The sequence below is a fragment of the Entelurus aequoreus genome, linkage group LG12, assembly GCF_033978785.1.
Source record: "Entelurus aequoreus isolate RoL-2023_Sb linkage group LG12, RoL_Eaeq_v1.1, whole genome shotgun sequence".
Taxonomy (NCBI): domain Eukaryota; kingdom Metazoa; phylum Chordata; class Actinopteri; order Syngnathiformes; family Syngnathidae; genus Entelurus; species Entelurus aequoreus.
Genome location: NC_084742.1, coordinates 57222299 through 57243371, shown reverse-complemented (window position 1 = coordinate 57243371; position 21073 = coordinate 57222299). Strand labels below are relative to the sequence as shown.

Genomic DNA, 21073 nt, shown 5'->3' with positions numbered 1-21073 from the left:
AATGCATGTGTTCTTGTCTTACATAAGAATTGTGAATCATAGACAGAATTGCCCCAACAAAAAGGGGTGCAGTTTCCCCTTTGACTTTGTCAGGAATGTCTTGTCCAACGTGGCCAGAAGGAATGTAAACAAAACATTATTTATAGTCTGATGAAAATCAGACTATAAATAAGAAAAAAAAATGTAAGGTTATGAAAGAAAAATGAGCAATTAGGATCTTTGTACCTGTGTGTGTGTGAGTGTGTGTGTGTGTGTGTGTGTGTGTGTGTGTGTGTGTGTGTGTGTGTGTGTGTGTGTGTGAGGGGGGGGGGGGGGGATACTGGGACCCCCCCAGTATGTAACAAGAAGCTTCAGTCATGACGTCATCACATGCACATGGAAATTTCCACTCCGTCTCCTTGCCTGTTAAATGGGAAGGGTCCCCCATCTCCTGTTTCCACCAGTCCTCCTTCTCCTGCCGCCGCCGCCCGCACACTCGCATCTTTTAATCGGGTAAGACCTTTTAAATCCTACCTCTTCATCACGCTGTTCACCGGCAGCGTCTTCAAACATTCCCCTTTCACGCACGCACAACAAACACGCGTGTTTGCTGTTGCACGCCGTGGACTCGGGCGGAAGTGTTTGAAAGGGAATGTTTTCATGAATGCAACAGTCTCTCCCCGCAGGGTGTCGGCGCAACAACCATAATAATAATAACAACGCGGTTTATTGTGACTTTTGCATGAAAATGAATATTAGCGCGTATTTTTCTCCTGTTTTTGATGCCACGTCCTGCCTGGCTTTGCACGCCTGTGGAACAAAACAAAAGTCTGCGTCACATGGCGAGCCTCAAACTGCGTTTAATGTTGACGCTTCTTCATATATTGTCATGTCTTATTGCTATTATTAATGTTGCTTGCGCAAATAAATCGCATCTTTTCGTTGTTTTGTGCGAAATAAAGGAGTTAATAGTGCAGTTATCACAAATTGCAATATTGAATGCGAATTACTGGGCAGCGTTCACTTTCCCTTCAACAACAACGACAATAACACTACTGATAATGGCAGACTTGCTGAGAGACAACAATTCTATTTTTGAGCCTGAGTATAAGGAGGATGACCTACAAGTTTTAGAAGCTGTGTGCTAAACAGACGCAACTTTAGTCAAACACTAAGCATCATGTAGAAGTATTGCTAAGTGCTAGACAAGATATAGAAATATAATAAAACAATCACTTGCTGTACACTGTCTGCTGTCACTTATCAGAAATTGCAATATTGAATGCTAATTATTGGGCAGGGTTCACTTTCCCTTCAACAACAACAACAACGACAATAACACTACTGATAATGGCACACTTGCTGAGAGACAACAATTCTATTTTTGAGCCTGAGTATAAGGAGGATGACCTACAAGTTTTAGAAGCTGTATGTGAAACAGACACAGCTTTAGTCAAACACTAAGCATCATGTAACAGTATTGCTAAGTACTAAACAAGATATAGAAATATAATAAAACAATCACTTACTGTACAATGTCTGCTGTCACTTATCAGAAATTGCAACATTGATTGATTGATTGATTATTGGGCAGTATTCACTTTCCCCTCAACAACAACACTACTGATAATGGCAGACTTACTGAGAGACAACAAAGGATCCAGAAACTTCTATTTTTTGAGCCTGAGTATAAGGAGGATGACCTACAAGTTTTAGAAGCTGTGTGCTAAACAGACGCAACTTTAGTCAAACACTAAGCATCATGTAGAAGTATTGCTAAGTGCTAGACAAGATATAGAAATATAATAAAACAATCACTTGCTGTACACTGTCTGCTGTCACTTATCAGAAATTGCAATATTGAATGCTAATTATTGGGCAGGGTTCACTTTCCCTTCAACAACAACAACAACGACAATAACACTACTGATAATGGCACACTTGCTGAGAGACAACAATTCTATTTTTGAGCCTGAGTATAAGGAGGATGACCTACAAGTTTTAGAAGCTGTATGTGAAACAGACACAGCTTTAGTCAAACACTAAGCATCATGTAACAGTATTGCTAAGTACTAAACAAGATATAGAAATATAATAAAACAATCCCTTACTGTACAATGTCTGCTGTCACTTATCAGAAATTGCAACATTGATTGATTGATTGATTGATTATTGGGCAGTATTCACTTTCCCCTCAACAACAACACTACTGATAATGGCAGACTTGCTGAGAGACAACAAAGGATCCAGAAACTTCTATTTTTTGAGCCTGGGTATAAGGAGGGTGACCTACAAGTTTTAGAAGCTGTGTGCTAAACAGACGCAACTTTAGTCAAACACTAAGCATCATGTAGAAGTATTGCTAAGTGCTAGACAAGATATAGAAATATAATAAAACAATCACTTACTGTACAATGTCTGCTGTCACTTATCAGAAATTGCAACATAGATTGATTATTGGGCAGTATTCACTTTCCCCTCAACAACAACACTACTGATAATGGCAGACTTGCTGAGAAACAACAAAGGATCCAGAAACTTCTGTTTTTGAGCCTGAGTATAAGGAGGATGACCTACAAGTTTTAGAAGCTGTGTGCGAAACAGACGCAACTGTAGTCAAACACTAAGCATCGTGTAGCAGTATTGCTAAGTACTAAACAAGATATACAAATATGATAAAACAATCACTTACTGTACACTGTCTGTTGTCACTTATCAGAAATTGCAATATTGAATGCTAATTATTGGGCAGGGTTCACTTTCCCTTCAACAACAACAACAAGACTACTAATCATGGCAGACTTGATGAGAGACAACAAAGACTACTTTGCGACAAATCATGATCCAGAAACTTCTATTTTTGTGCCTGAGTATAAGGAGGATGACCTACAAGTTTTAGAAGCTGTGTGCTAAACAGACGCAACTTTAGTCGAACACTAAGCATCATGTAGCAGTACTGCTAAGTACTAAACAAGATGTACAACTATAATAAAACAATCACTTACTGTACAATGTCTGCTGTCACTTTTTAGAAATTGCAATATTGAATGCTAATTATTGGGCAGGGTTCACTTTCCCTTCAACAACAACAACAAGACTACTAATCATGGCAGACTTGATGAGAGACAACAAAGACTATTTTGGGACAAATGATGATCCAGAAACTTCTATTTTTGTGCCTAAGTATAAGGAGGATGACCTACATGTTTTAGAAGCTGTGTGCTAAACAGACACAGCTTTAGTCAAACACTAAGCATCATGTAGCAGTATTGCTAAGTACTGAACAAGATATAGAAATATAATAAAACAATCACTTACTGTACAATGTCTGCTCTCGCTTATCACAAATTGCAATATTGAATGCGAATTACTGGGCAGCGTTCACTTTCCCTTCAACAACAACAACAACACTACTGATAATGGCAGACTTGATGAGAGACAACAAAGGATCCAGAAACTTCTATTTTTTGAGCCTGAGTAGAAGGAGGATGACCTACAAGTTCTAGAAGCTGTGTGCGAAACAGACGCAACGTTAGTCAAACACTAAGCATCATGTAGCATTATTGCTAAGTGCTAAACAAGATATAGAAATATAATAAAACAATCACTTACTGAATTTGCAATATTGAATGCTAATTATTGGGCAGGGTTCACTTTCCCAACAACAACAACAACAGCACTACTGATAATGGCAGACTTGATGAGAGACAACAAAGACTACTTTGGGACAAATGATGATCCAGAAACTTCTATTTTTGTGCCTGAGTATAAGGAGGATGACCTACAAGTTTTAGAAGCTGTGTGCTAAACAGATGCACCTTTAGTCAAACACTAAGCATCATGTAGCAGTATTGCTAAGTGCTAAACAAGATATAGAAATATAATAAAACAATCACTTACTGTACAATGTTTGCTCGCACTGGGATAAAGACTGATGGGAGGTTTATATCTTGCAGTTTACATCAACAATTCATTATAATCCTCACAAAGGGTTAAAATAAGTGGGGGTTTTTTTGTGTCTTTCTCGCCATCTCCGGGTCAAAGTTGACCAACTTGTGGGTTTATGTCCACAACTTTCTACTATCTAGGTGAGAGGCATGATTTATCATCTAACTTTCACCACCTAATCCCGGCAGTCTTGATGAGAGACAACAAAGACTACTTTGGGACAAATTATGATCCAGAAACTTCTATTTTTGAACCTGAATATAAGGAGGATGATCTACAAGTTTTAGAAGCTGTGTGCTAAACAGACGCAGCTTTAGTCAAACACTAAGCATCATGTAGCAGCATTGCTAAATCCTGCCAAGTCGCATCTTTTTGATGTTTTGTGCAAAATAAAGGAGTTAATAGTATAGTTGTCACAAATTGCAATATTGAATGCAAATTATTGGACCTTTGGGGAAAGCGTTTGTACTTAAAAATGTATGTTTAGTTTAAAACAGGAGTTCTTAACATTTTTGACGTCAGCACCCAACTTTTCCACTTCAGAGGGCCCGGGGGCCACTCAAATATTGACACTGAATTAGTCATTTTACTCTTTTGAATCGTATGCAATAATTATATCTAGCCTACTTACAGTTCAACAGGCTAAACCAGAGCTGTACCAGTACTAAAAATGTATTTCCATACTTTACTAAATAAAGGGGACCACAAAAAATGGCATTTCTGGCTTTATTTTAGCAAAATTATTAACCGTATTGCAGTCGGAGAACAATTTTGACCTTAAATAAAATAGTGAACATACGAGACAACTTTTAGTAGTAAGTAAACAGACGACGACTCCTAATTTAGCTGTTGACGTATGCAGTAACATATTGTGCCATTTATACACCTATTATTTTGTACACATTATTAAGGACAAGTGGTAGGAAATTAATTATTAATCTACTTGTTCATTTATTGTTAATATCTGCTTATTTTCTGTTTTAACATGTTCTATCTACACTTCAGTTAAGATGTAATAATCACTTATTCTTCTCTTCTTTGATACTTTACATTAGTTTTGGATGATACCACAAATTTAGGTATCGATCCGAAACCAAGTAGTTAGGGATCATACATTGGTCATATTCAAAGTCCTCATGTGTTCAGGGACGTATTTCCTGAGTTTATAAACATAACATACATATTTTTAAAAAAGGAAAAAATATTTCGTGATGATAAAAAATATCGATGTAATCATAGTCGTATCGACTAGATACGCTCTTGTACTTGGTATCATTACAGTGGATGTCAGGTGTAGATCCACCCATGGCGTTTGTTTACATTGTGACGCCGGTGAGCTATTGTATCCTCCTACGGTGTGTAGTGAAGCAGGTTTAGCTATTCCTCGTCCTCCAGTGATAACGATACTTGTAAGAAACCTACTTTATTTGTCGCTATGGAGGCGAGGATTAATGATTTAGAAGTAGCTAAAACATTGCGGATGCCATGTCTTAAAGCACCTCCTCCTGAGGTTATAACTTCACCTTTATCTTTACTTTTTAAGCCAAAATGCGTCCATTCTCCCTTTTCTGTCTACACACCGTGTCTGCTTGTAAGTACTCTGTGCGTGCGCGCTGCCGAACATGCTCCTCTGCTCGTGAAACCAGAAATGTCACGACCTGACGACGACGAGCCGTCATGCCTGTTGAAAAAAAAGGGCGGGGACCGGTACTTTTTAGAGGCGGTGTAGTACCGAATATGATTCACCTGTACTAGTACCGGTATACCGTACAACCCTACAATGTACCACTAAAACACATTTTGGAGACAGTGCGGCTCCACGCAAAACACTGCAAACCGCACTAATGAACATGTTGTTCGATTGAGGCGGACTATTTCAGACGGTATACAAACGGTCTGGCAGATGTCAAAAAGCACGACCTGAAGTGTGAAAAAGCACTGCAAGTTTTCGGAATGGTTACGTTTACAAACCTTGACCTACATTTTCCATATTGTTCCATTGTGTGGCCTCTCCCCACTTTTCTGCAACATGTTTATTCTGGTCTTAAGCCAGTACGAAGCAACACACCCTGGCCACACACACACACACACACACACACACACACACACACACACACACACACACACACACACACACACACACACACGTATACGCGGGGAGTGGGACTGCTCTTGACCGGACACAAAGACGAGGTTGAGCTGAAAGAATGCAGAGGAAGGACATCTTGGACATATTTGAGTGGCATGTTCAGCCTGTCGTTGACTCTCCCTTGCTGCTATAAATACTTGTCCTGCCTAATTTTTACATATACATATACATGTATACTAGGGACGTCAAAAATAGGGACTTAAAGGCCTACTGAAATGATTTTTTTTAAATTTAAACGGGGATAGCAGATCCATTCTATATGTCATACTTGTTCATTTTGCGATATTGCCATATTTTTGCTGAAAGGATTTAGTATAGAACATCGATAAAGTTTGCAACTTTTGGTCTCTGATAAAAAAAAAAACCTTGCCCCTACTGGAAGTAGCGTGACGTTGTCAGTTGTTCACTCCCTCATATTTTCCTATTGTTTTCAATGCAGCTAGAGCTATTCGGAGCGAGAAAGCAACGATTACCCCATTAATTTGAGCGAGGATGAAATATTCGTGGATGAGGAACGTTAGAGTGACGGACTAGAATGCAGTGAAATACATATTTTTTTTTCGCTCTGACCGTAACTTAGGTACAAGCTGGCTCATTGGATTCCACACTCTCTCCTTTTTCTATTGTGGATCACGGATTTGTATTTTAAACCACCTCGGATACAATATCCTCTTGAAAATGAGAGTCGAGAACGCGAAATGGACATTAACAGTGCCTTTTATCTCCACGACAATACATCGACGAAGCTCTTTAGCATGAGCTAACGTGACAGCCTCTGTCTCAAATGCAGATAGAAACAAAATAAATAAATCCCTGACTGGAAGGATAGACAGAAGATCAACAATACTATTAAACCATGGACATGTAACTACACGGTTAATAGATCTCAGCCTGGCAAAGCTTAACAATGCTGTTGCTAACGACGCTAAGGCTAACTTAGCAACCGGACCTCACAGAGCTATGATAAAAACATTAGCGCTCCACCTACGCCAGCCAGCCCTCATCTGCTCATCAACACCCGTGCTCACCTGCGTTCCAGCGATCGACGGCGCGACGAAGGACTTCACCCGATCATCCGTGCGGTGGGCGGCTAGCATCGGCTAGGCGTCTGCTATCCAAGTAAGTAGTCCTTTTTGTGTTGCTACAGCCAGCTTAATACACCGATCCCACCTACAACGTTCTTCTTTGCAGCCTCCATTGTTCATTAAACAAATTGCAAAAGATTCACCAACACAGATGTCCAGAATACTGTGGAATTATGAAATGAAAACAGAGCTTTTTTGTATTGGATTCAATGGGGAAGGCATACCTCTGTTCCCCTGGCTACGTCACGCGCATACGTCATCCTCCAAAGGCTTTTTCAACCGGAAGTTTAGCGGGAAATTTAAAATTGCACTTTATAAGTTAACCCGGCCGTATTGGCATGTGTTGCAATGTTAAGATTTCATCATTGATATATAAACTATCAGACTGCGTGGTCGGTAGTAGTGGCTTTCAGTAGGCCTTTAACTCTTGTGATTAATCACAAATATATTGTATTCATCAAGTATGTAGGCGGATGAATCCCTCTTTATTTGTGTGTTGTTATACAATCAGTGACCAGGTGAATGCTTACCTCAGTGTAGGGTTGTACGTATACTATACCCGTACTAAAAAAAAAGTACCGCGGTACTAATGAATTATATGATTAGAGATGTCCGATAATGGCTTTTTTACCGATATCCGATATTCCGATAGTGTCCAACTCTTAATTACCGATATCGATATCAACCGATACCGATATATACAGTCGTGGAATTAACATATTATTATGCCTAATTTTGTTGTGATGCCCCGCTGGATGCATTAAACAATGTAACAAGGTTTTCCAAAATAAATCAACTCAAGTTATGGAAAAAAATGCCAACATGGCACTGCCATATTTATTATTGAAGTCACAAAGTGCATTCTTTTTTTTTTAACATGCCTCAAAACAATAACAGTGCAATACTTTTTCATGACATGGTCACTACTGCCTAGTTTCTCTTCTTATATTCTTATTTTACTGTTATATTTTTATTCTCATTATTGCTTTTTATTTTTATTCTTATTGTATTAGTTTTTTTTTTTTTTTCCATTTATACCCCCATTATTTACTTTTTCCTTTTTAAATTCGATCTTAACTCTGTACACTGCTGCTGGAATTGTAATTTTCCTGAGGGAACTCTCCTGAAGGAATCAATAAAGTACTATTTATCTATCTATCCAAAAAGCAGATTGGAATTTAGGACATGCTCTCCCTGAGAGAGACTATGAGGAGGTTGAGGTGGGGGGGTAGGGGTTAGCGGGGGTGTTTATATTGTAGCGTCCCGGAAGAGTTAGTACTACAAGGGATTCTGGGTATTTGTTCTGTTGTGTTTATGTTGTGTTACGGTGCGGATGTTCTCCCGAAATGTGTTTGTCATTCTTTTTCGTGTGGGTTCACAGTGTGGCGCATATTTGTAATAGTGTTAAAGTTGTTTATACTGCCACCCTCAGTGTGACCTGTATGGCTGTTGAACAAGTATGCCTTGCATCAATTCGTAATGAGTAAAGCCGGTAGATATTACGTGACTGGGATGGCATGCACGTAAAGGAAGTGCCTTAAAGGTTTATTGTCTCTCTGTACCTCTCCCTACGTCCGTGTACACAGCGGCGTTTTAAAACGTCATACATTTTACTTTTAGAAACCGATACCGATAATAATGAAACCGATACCGATAATTTCCGATATTACATTTTAAAGCATTTATCGGCCGATAATATCGGCAGCCCGATATTATCGGCAGCCCGATATTATCGGCAGCCCGATATTATCGGACATCCCTAATTATGATGCCTTTAAAGTAGCAGTAGAGTATAAAAACAAGTTGACTTCATATGAATCATATTCGGTACTATACTGCCCTTTAAAAATGAAAGATATAGGTGAAGTTATAACACTGAAAGAGTGCCTTCAGAAAGAGGTGCTTTAAGCCATGTCTGTGTCCAGTGTTTTAGCTACTTCTAAATCACTAATCCTTGTCTCCATGGCGACAAATAAATTAAGTTTCTTACAAGTATTATTATCACTGCAGGACGAGGAATAGCTAAACATGCTTCACTACACACCAGAGGAGGATACAATAGCTCACCTGGCGTCACGATGTAAACAAAATGCCATGGGTGGATCTACACCTGACATCCACTGTAATGATACCAAGTACAAGAGCGTATCTAGTCGATACTACTATGATTACATCGATATTTTTTAGCATCACAAAATCTATTTTGTCTTTTTTTTAAAAAATTCATATTATGTTTATAAACTCAGGAAATACGATGAGGACTTTGAATATGACCAATGTATGATCCTGTAACTACTTGGTATCGGATTGATACCTAAATGTGTGGTATCATCCAAAACGAATGTAAAGTATCAAAGAAGAGAAGAATAAGTGATTATTACATTTGAACAGAAGTGTAGATAGAACATGTTAAAACAGAAAGTACTGTATTTTTCGGACTATAAGTCGCATTTTGGTCATAGTTTGGCCGGGGGTGCGACTTATACTCAGGAGCGACTTATGTGTGAAATTATTAACACATTAGCGTAAAATATCAAATAATATTATTTCGCTCATTCACGTAAGAGACTAGACGTATAAGATTTCATGGGATTTAGCGATTATGAGTGACAGATTGTTTGGTAAACATATAGCATGTTCTATATGTTATAGTTATTTGAATGACTCTTACCATAATATGTTACGTTAACATACCAGGCACCTTCTCAGTTGGTTATTTATGCCTCATATAACGTACACTTATTCAGCCTGTTGTTCACTAATCTTTATTTATTTTAAATTGCCTTTCTTGGTGTTGGGTTTTATCAAAGAAATTTCCCCAAAAAAATGCGACTTATACTCCTTATACTTCCTTCTTTATTATGCATTTTCGGCCGGTGCGACTTATACTCCGGAGCGACTTATACTCCGAAAAATACGGTAATCCTCCTTTTTCATTGTCCCATTTACTCTCTGTAAAGCACCAGTTCTATTGGCAGCAAAACAGGCCCAGAGCATAATACTACCACCACCACGCTTGACGGTAGGCATGGTGATCCTGGGATTAAAAGCCTCACCTTTTCTCCTCCAAACCAATGTTCCCTCTAAGGTTCCCTCAGGACTTTGGGAAGGCTATTCTAGCCTTCATTCTAGCCTGATTTAGCCATTCCTTTACCACTTTTGAGGCGTGTTTGGGGTCATTGTCCTGTTGGAACACCCAACTGCGCCCAAGACCCAACCTCCGGGCTGATGATTTTAGGTTGATTTTAGGAGTTAAACCTCCTTTTTCATTGTCACATTTACTCTCTGTAAAGCACCAGTTCCATTGGCAGCAAAACAGGCCCAAAGCATAATACTACCACCACCATGCTTGACGGTAGGCGTGGTATTCCTGAGGATTAAAGGCCTCACCTTTTCTCCTCCAATACTGGGTATTGCGGCCAAACAGCTCCATTTTTGTTTCATCTGACATCACATGGACAAAGATAAGACCTTTTGGAGGAAAGTTTTGTGTTTATATATATACTGTATCTATATCTATCTATATATATATATATATGTGTGCAGTGTTTCCCATAAACTGCCAAGATACCTGTGGCGGTGGGGGCGTGGCTATGGGCGTGGTCACCATGACATCATCGAGTAATTTGCATAATGTACTACAATGATATGATTTTCTCTAAAAAGGCTCAAAAAATGTATACTTACTAATTAATAATAACAGTTTTGTTTTAAACGTCCATCCATCCATTTTAAAATATAATTACAACACTTTATGTACATATTTATATACAGATTTGAACAATAAGTTATTCACTGAAATATATTTATTAATTGTGGTTCTTACAAAAAATACACTACCGTTCAAAAGTTTGGGGTCACATTAAAATGTCGTTATTTTTCAATGAAGATAACTTTAAACTAGTCTTAACTTTAAAGAAGTACACTCTATACATTGCTAATGTGGTAAATGACTATTCTAGCTGCAAATGTCTGGTTTTTGGTGCATTTTCTACATTGGTGTAAAAAGGCCCATTTCCAGCAACTATCACTCCAGTGTTCTAATGGTACAATGTGTTTGCTCATTGGCTCAGAAGGCTAATTGATAATTAGAAAACCCTTGTGCAATCATGTTCACACATCTGAAAACAGTTTAGCTCGTTACAGAAGCTACAAAACTGACCTTCCTTTGAGCAGATTGAGTTTCTGGAGCATCACATTTGTGGGGTCAATTAAACGTTCAAAATGGCCAGAAAAAGAGAACTTTCATCTGAAACGCGACAGTCTATTCTTGTTCTTAGAAATGCAGGCTATTCCACAAAATTGTTTGGGTGACCCCAAACTTTTGAACGGTAGTGTATATCTTATACGGGGCGGTATAGCTCGGTTGGTAGAGCGGCCGTGCCAGCAACTTGAGGGTTCCAGGTTCGATCCCCGCTTCCGCCATCCTAGTCACTGCCGTTGTGTCCTTGGGCAAGACACTTTACCCACCTGCTCCCAGTGCCACCCACACTGGTTTAAATGTAACTTAGATATTGGGTTTCACGATGTAAAGCGCTTTGAGTCTCTAGAGAAAAGCGCTATATAAATATAATTCACTTCACTTCACTTCACTTATAAAAATATAAAAGCTAAAATGTCTCTAAGCTCTGCCCCTTTAATTAGTGCATACTAAATAATTTAACTTTAGCCTACTACTACAACCATATTATTTACCAGCAACATAAAGTGAAACAGAGTCAAAATAACTGCCCAGGCCTGCTTTAAGCTGTATGTCGCTGGCATAAATAGTAAACTGCTCCTCGGAAACACAGACTTGAAGGCTGTCATGGCGCTGGAAGGGGAAATTTGTTTTCCTCTTTTCGCCCGCCGCACACTGGTCATAGGTCAGGGGTCAGCCACGGGGGGGGCCCGCCGTCTCATTTAGATCTTGTAAACACGGGAGGGACGCTCGCCCACGCAGCTGCTCGGGACTCTGGGATCACTTTGCAAAAAATGTTTTCCAGCTTGATGCTGAGAAGTCCGCACTCGTTTAAACACACGTTTTTTTAATAGAGTTTCTCCAAAACCTCCGTGGACTTTTTTAATAATAAAAAGCTGTTCATGACTAAAGATGACAACTTCTGTTTGCAAACTGCTGCTTTTTAAACTTTTTGATGAAGTTACAAACAAAAAGCTCACTTCCTCATTGGGCCGGGCGATACGGCTGAGAACCGGATTTTATTCCAATCGATAATTATTCATATTTTTAATCACCCGTGGAGAAAAAGGACGAGGAGAGAAATATATGAAATGTAAACATTTTTATTACAAATGTAACTTGTGCGCCTGAATGCAGCTGAGATAGGCTCCAGCACACCCCGCGACCCCAAAAGGGACAAGCTGTAAAAAATGGATGTAACTTTCCTCTGACTATAATCCACTCAGCTATCAAGGCAGAAAGGAAACGTCAACACAAGCATGGAAAATACTCACACAATGTCAACAAAATATTACACTTTATTCTCTTAATTCCACAGCCATACACCTTAGAGTCATAAATATAACTTGGAATGTGACACTTGTTGACTGCTAGCGTGCTAACTTTAGCATGCTAGCACGCTGCTAACTTTTTTTGTGGGGCAAATTTTACACTTTGCTAACTGTTAGCATGTTTCACATACCAAGTTATGTGACTGTAAGTTGTATGGCTGCGGAATTAGAGAAAAAAGTGTAAAATTTGCACACAAAAAAAGTTAGCATTTTAATGTTAGCATGCTCGTACGCTAACATTAAAGTGCTAACTTTTTTGTGTGCAGATTTGACACTTTTTTCTGTAATTCCGCAGTCGTACAACTTTGAATGTGACACTTGTTAACTGTTAGCCTGCTAACTTTAGCATGCTAGCACGCTAACATTAAAGTGCTAACTTTTTGTGTGTGCAAATTTTACACTTTGCTACCTGTTAGCATGTTTCACATACCAAGTTATGTGACTGTAAGTTGTATGGCTGCGGAATTAGAGAAAAAAGTGTAAAATTTGCACACAAAAAAAGTTAGCATTTTAATGTTAGCATGCTCGTACGCTAACATTAAAGTGCTAACTTTTTTGTGTGCAGATTTGACACTTTTTTCTGTAATTCCGCAGTCATACAACTTTGAATGTGACACTTGTTAACTGTTAGCCTGCTAACTTTAGCACGCTAACATTAAAGTGCTAACTTTTTTTGTGTGCAAATTTTACACTTTGCTACCTGTTAGCATGTTTCACATACCAAGTTATGTGACTGTAAGTTGTATGGCTGCGGAATTAGAGAAAAAAGTGTTAAATTTGCACACAAAAAAAGTTAGCATTTTAATGTTAGCATGCTCGTACGCTAACATTAAAGTGCTAACTTTTTTGTGTGCAGATTTGACACTTTTTTTTGTAATTCCGCAGTCATACAACTTTGAATGTGACACTTGTTAACTGTTAGCCTGCTAACTTTAGCATGCTAGCACGCTAACATTAAAGTGCTAACTTTTTTTGTGTGCAAATTTTACACTTTGCTACCTGTTACCATGTTTCACATACCAAGTTATGTGACTGTAAGTTGTATGGCTGCGGAATTAGAGAAAAAAGTGTAAAATTTGCACACAAAAAAAGTTAGCATTTTAATGTTAGCATGCTCGTACGCTAACATTAAAGTGCTAACTTTTTTGTGTGCAGATTTGACACTTTTTTCTGTAATTCCGCAGTCATACAACTTTGAATGTGACACTTGTTAACTGTTAGCCTGCTAACTTTAGCATGCTAGCACGCTAACATTAAAGTGCTAACTTTTTTGTGTGCAAATTTTACACTTTGCTACCTGTTAGCATGTTTCACATACCAAGTTATGTGACTGTAAGTTGTATGGCTGCGGAATTAGAGAAAAAAAGTGTAAAATTTGCACGCAAAAAAAGTTAGCACTTTAATGTTAGCGTGCGAGTATCCGTCCATCCATTTTCTACCGCTTCTAGCTTTTTGAGCTAATTTTGCAACAGTGTACCCTAGAGTCATATAACTTGGTATGTGACACTTGTTAACTGTTAGCATGCTAACTTTAGCATGCTAGCACGCTAACATTAAAGTGCTAACTTTTTTGTGTGCAGATTTGACACTTTTTTCTGTAATTCCGCAGTCATACAACTTTGAATGTGACACTTGTTAACTGTTAGCCTGCTAACTTTAGCATGCTAGCACGCTAACATTAAAGTGCTAACTTTTTTTGTGTGCAAATTTTACACTTTGCTACCTGTTACCATGTTTCACATACCAAGTTATGTGACTGTAAGTTGTATGGCTGCGGAATTAGAGAAAAAAGTGTAAAATTTGCACACAAAAAAAGTTAGCATTTTAATGTTAGCATGCTCGTACGCTAACATTAAAGTGCTAACTTTTTTGTGTGCAGATTTGACACTTTTTTCTGTAATTCCGCAGTCATACAACTTTGAATGTGACACTTGTTAACTGTTAGCCTGCTAACTTTAGCATGCTAGCACGCTAACATTAAAGTGCTAACTTTTTTTGTGTGCAAATTTTACACTTTGCTACCTGTTAGCATGTTTCACATACCAAGTTATGTGACTGTAAGTTGTATGGCTGCGGAATTAGAGAAAAAAGTGTAAAATTTGCACACAAAAAAAGTTAGCATTTTAATGTTAGCATGCTCGTACGCTAACATTAAAGTGCTAACTTTTTTGTGTGCAGATTTGACACTTTTTTCTGTAATTCCGCAGTCATACAACTTTGAATGTGACACTTGCTAACTTTAGCATGCTAGCACGCTAACATTAAAGTGCTAACTTTTTGTGTGTGCAAATTTTACACTTTGCTACCTGTTAGCATGTTTCACATACCAAGTTATGTGACTGTAAGTTGTATGGCTGCGGAATTAGAGAAAAAAGTGTAAAATTTGCACACAAAAAAAGTTAGCGCTTTAATGTTAGCGTGCGAGTATCCGTCCATCCATTTTCTACCGCTTCTAGCTTTTTGAGCTAATTTTGCAACAGTGTACCCTAGAGTCATATAACTTGGTATGTGACACTTGTCAACTGTTAGCATGCTAACTTTAGCATGCTAGGACGCTAACATTAAAGTGCTAACTTTTTTTGTGTGCAAATTTTACACTTTGCTAACTGTGAGCATGTTTCACATACCAAGTTATGTGACTGTAAGTTGTATGGCTGCGGAATTAGAGAAAAAAGTGTAAAATTTGCACACAAAAAAAGTTAGCACTTTAATGTTAGCGTGCGAGTCTCCGTTCATCCATTTTCTACCGCTTCTAGCTTTTTTTTTTTTGCAACAATGTACCCTAGAGTCATATAACTTGGTATGTGACACTTGCTAACTGTTAGAGTGCTTACCTTAGCATGCTAGCACGCTAACATTAAAGTGCTAACTTTTTCTTCCCCGATTTGACACTTTTTTCTCTAACGCCGCCGCCAAACAACTTAGTCATATAACTTGGTATGTGAAACATACTAACTGTTAGCATGTTTACGTTAGCATGCTAGCATTAAAGTGCTACCTTTTTCAGGTAATTTTGCAACAGTTGACCCTGGAGTCGCATAACTTGGTATGTGACACTTGTTAACTGCTAGCATGTTATTGTTAGCATGCTAGCACACTAACATTAACGTGCTGACTTTTTAGGTAACTTTAGGTATTTTTCTCTAGTTAGACAGCCATACATCTTACAGTCATATAACTTGGTATGTGACACATGCTAACTGTGAGCATGCTAACTTCAGCATGCTCGCAGGCTAACATTAAAGTGCTAATTTTTTTTTGCGGATTTGACACTTTTTTTCTGTAATTCCGCAGCCATACAGCTTACAGTCATATAACTTGGTATGTGAAACATGCTAACTGTTAGCATGTTTACGTTAGCATGCTAGCATTAAAGTGCTAGCTTTTTGAGCTAATTTTGCAACAGTTTACCCTAGAGTCACATAACTTGGTATGTGACACTTGTTAACTGCTATCATGTTAATGTTAGCATACTAACATTAACATGCTAACTTTTTAGCTAACTTTCTTTTTTCCTCTAGTTAGACAGCCATACATCTTACTGTCATATAACTTGGTATGTGACACTTGTTAACTGCTAGCATGTTAATGTAAGCATGCTAGCATACTAACATTAACATGCTAACTTTTTTAGCTAACTTTACGTTTTTTTTCTCTAGTTAGACAGCCATACATCTTACTGTCATATAACTTGGTATGTGACACTTGTTAACTGCTAGCATGTTAATGTAAGCATGCTAGCATACTAACATTAACATGCTAACTTTTTTAGCTAACTTTACGTTTTTTTTCTCTAGTTAGACAGCCATACATCTTACTGTCATATAACTTGGTATGTGACACTTGTTAACTGCTAGCATGTTAATGTAAGCATGCTAGCATACTAACATTAACATGCTAACTTTTTTAGCTAACTTTACGTTTTTTTTCTCTAGTTAGACAGCCATACATCTTACTGTCATATAACTTGGTATGTGACACTTGTTAACTGCTAGCATGTTAATGTAAGCATGCTAGCATACTAACATTAACATGCTAACTTTTTAGCTAACTTTACGTTTTTTTTCTCTAGTTAGACAGCCATACATCTTACAGTCGTATAACTTGGTATGTGACACTTGTTAACTGCTAGCATGTTAATGTTGGCATGCTAGCATACTAACATTAACATGCTAACTTTTTAGCTAACTTTACGTTTTTTTTCTCTAGTTAGACAGCCATACATCTTACAGTCGTATATCTTGGTATGTGACACTTGTTAACTGCTAACATGTTAATTTTAGCATGCTAGCATACTAACATTAACGTGCTAACTTTTTAGCTAACTTTACATTTTTTTTCTCTAGTTAGACAGCCATACATCTTACACTCGTATAACTTGGTATGTGACACTTGTTAACTGCTAGCATGTTAATGTTGGCATGCTAGCATACTAACATTTACATGCTAACTTTTTAGCTAACTTTACGGTTTTTTTCTCTAGTTAGACAGCCATACATCTTACAGTCGTATAACTTGGTATGTGACACTTGTTAACTGCTAACATGTTAATTTTAGCATGCTAGCATACTAACATTAACGTGCTAACTTTTTAGCTAACTTTACGTTTTTTTTCTCTAGTTAGACAGCCATACATCTTACAGTCGTATAACTTGGTATGTGACACTTGTTAACTGCTAACATGTTAATTTTAGCATGCTAGCATACTAACATTAACGTGCTAACTTTTTAGCTAACTTTACATTTTTTTTCTCTAGTTAGACAGCCATACATCTTACAGTCGTATAACTTGGTATGTGACACTTGTTAACTGCTAGCATATTAATGTTAGCATGCTAGCATACTAACATTTACATGCTAACTTTTTAGCTAACTTTACGTTTTTTTTCTCTAGTTAGACAGCCATACATCTTACAGTCGTATAACTTGGTATGTGACACTTGTTAACTGCTAGCATGTTAATGTTGGCATGCTAGCATACTAACATTAACATGCTAACTTTTTAGCTAACTTTACGTTTTTTTTCTCTAGTTAGACAGCCATACATCTTAGTCATATAACTTGGTATGTGACACTTGTTAACTGCTAGCATGTTAATGTTAGCATGCTAGCATACTAACATTTACATGCTAACTTTTTAGCTAACTTTACGTTTTTTTTCTCTAGTTAGACAGCCATACATCTTATAGTCGTATAACTTGGTATGTGACACTTGTTAACTGCTAGCATGTTAATGTTAGCATGCTAGCATACTAACATTTACATGCTAACTTTTTAGCTAACTTTACGGTTTTTTTCTCTAGTTAGACAGCCATACATCTTACAGTCGTATAACTTGGTATGTGACACTTGTTAACTGCTAACATGTTAATTTTAGCATGCTAGCATACTAACATTAACGTGCTAACTTTTTAGCTAACTTTACATTTTTTTTCTCTAGTTAGACAGCCATACATCTTACACTCGTATAACTTGGTATGTGACACTTGTTAACTGCTAGCATGTTAATGTTGGCATGCTAGCATACTAACATTAACATGCTAACTTTTTAGCTAACTTTACGTTTTTTTTTCTCTAGTTAGACAGCCATACATCTTACAGTCGTATAACTTGGTATGTGACACTTGTTAACTGCTAGCATGTTAATGTTAGCATGCTAGCATACTAACATTTACATGCTAACTTTTTAGCTAACTTCACAGTTTTTTTCTCTAGTTAGACAGCCATACATCTTACAGTCGTATAACTTGGTATGTGACACTTGTTAACTGCTAACATGTTAATGTTGGCATGCTAGCATACTAACATTAACATGCTAACTTTTTAGCTAACTTTACGTTTTTTTTCTCTAGTTAGACAGCCATACATCTTACACTCGTATAACTTGGTATGTGACACTTGTTAACTGCTAACATGTTAATTTTAGCATGCTAGCATACTAACATTAACGTGCTAACTTTTTAGCTAACTTTACGTTTTTTTTCTCTAGTTAAACAGCCATACATCTTACAGTCATATAACTTGGTATGTGACACTTGTTAACTGCTAGCATGTTAATGTTAGCATGCTAGCATACTAACATTTACATGCTAACTTTTTAACTAACTTTACGGTTTTTTTCTCTAGTTAGACAGCCATACATCTTACAGTTGTATAACTTGGTATGTGACACTTGTTAACTGCTAACATGTTAATTTTAGCATGCTAGCATACTATCATTAACGTGCTAACTTTTTAGCTAACTTTACATTTTTTTTCTCTAGTTAGACAGCCATACATCTTACACTCGTATAACTTGGTATGTGACACTTGTTAACTGCTAGCATGTTAATGTTGTCATGCTAGCATACTAACATTTACATGCTAACTTTTTAGCTAACTTTACGTTTTTTTTCTCTAGTTAGACAGCCATACATCTTACAGTCGTATAACTTGGTATGTGACACTTGTTAACTGCTAACATGTTAATTTTAGCCTGCTAGCATACTAACATTTACATGCTAACTTTTTAGCTAACTTTACGGGTTTTTTCTCTAGTTAGACAGCCATACATCTTACAGTTGTATAACTTGGTATGTGACACTTGTTAACTGCTAACATGTTAATTTTAGCATGCTAGCATACTAACATTAACATGCTAACTTTTTAGCTAACTTTACATTTTTTTTCTCTAGTTAGACAGCCATACATCTTACAGTCATATAACTTAGTATGTGACACTTGTTAACTGCTAGCATGTTAATGTTGGCATGCTAGCATACTAACATTAACATGCTAACTTTTTAGCTAACTTTACGTTTTTTTTTGTCTAGTTAGACAGCCATACATCTTACAGTCGTATAACTTGGTATGTGACACTTGTTAACTGCTAGCATGTTAATGTTAGCATGCTAGCATACTAACATTTACATGCTAACTTTTTAGCTAACTTTACGTTTTTTTTCTCTAGTTAGACAGCCATACATCTTACAGTCGTATAACTTGGTATGTGACACTTGTTAACTGCTAACATGTTAATTTTAGCATGCTAGCATACTAACATTAACATGCTAACTTTTTAGCTAACTTTACGTTTTTTTTTCTCTAGTTAGACAGCCATACATCTTACAGTCATATAACTTGGTATGTGACACTTGTTAACTGCTAACATGTTAATTTTAGCATGCTAGCATACTAACATTAACGTGCTAACTTTTTAGCTAACTTTACATTTTTTTTCTCTAGTTAGACAGCCATACATCTTACACTCGTATAACTTGGTATGTGACACTTGTTAACTGCTAGCATGTTAATGTTGGCATGCTAGCATACTAACATTAACATGCTAACTTTTTAGCTAACTTTATGTTTTTTTTCCTCTAGTTAGACAGCCATACATCTTACAGTCGTATAACTTGGTATGTGACACTTGTTAACTGCTAGCATGTTAATGTTGGCATGCTAGCATACTAACATTAACATGCTAACTTTTTAGCTAACTTTACATTTTTTTCTCTAGTTAAACAGCCATACATCTTACAGTCATATAACTTGGTATGTGACACTTGTTAACTGCTAGCATGTTAATGTTGGCATGCTAGCATACTAACATTAACATGCTAACTTTTTAGCTAACTTTACGTTTTTTTTCTCTAGTTAGACAGCCATACATCTTACAGTCGTATAACTTGGTATGTGACACTTGTTAACTGCTAGCATGTTAATGTTGGCATGCTAGCATACTAACATTAACATGCTAACTTTTTAGCTAACTTTACGTTTTTTTTCTCTAGTTAGACAGCCATACATCTTACAGTCGTACAACTTGGTATGTGACACTTGTTAACTGCTAGCATGTTAATGTTGGCATGCTAGCATACTAACATTAACATGCTAACTTTTTAGCTAACTTTAGGTTTTTTTTCTCTAGTTAGACAGCCATACATCTTACAGTCGTATAACTTGGTATGTGACACTTGTTAACTGGTAGCATGTTAATGTTAGCATGCTAGCATACTAACATTTACATGCTAACTTTTTAGCTAACTTTACGGTTTTTTTCTCTAGTTAGACAGCCATACATCTTACAGTCGTATAACTTGGTATGTGACACTTGTTAACTGCTAACATGTTAATTTTAGCATGCTAGCATACTAACATTAACATGCTAACTTTTTAGCTAACTTTACATTTTTTTTCTCTAGTTAGACAGCCATACATCTTACACTCGTATAACTTGGTATGTGACACTTGTTAACTGCTAGCATGTTAATGTTGGCATGCTAGCATACTAACATTAACATGCTAACTTTACGTTTTTTTTCTCTAGTTAGACAGCCATACATCTTACAGTCGTATAACTTGGTATGTGGCACTTGTTAACTGCTAGCATGTTAATGTTAGCATAGTAACATTAACATGC

The 21073-nt window shown here is 37.1% G+C and overlaps 1 protein-coding gene across 1 annotated transcript in view; it reads left to right on the top strand.

Annotated features, from left to right (window-relative positions):
- The first annotated feature begins 363 nt into the window (after positions 1 to 363).
- slc38a4 (solute carrier family 38 member 4) overlaps positions 364 to 21073 on the top strand; it is a 132571-nt gene continuing 111861 nt past the window's right edge. The window contains exon 1 of the mRNA XM_062066293.1: positions 364 to 492. The gene's annotated coding sequence lies outside the window, so the exon portion shown is untranslated. The remainder of the gene's footprint in view (positions 493 to 21073) is intronic.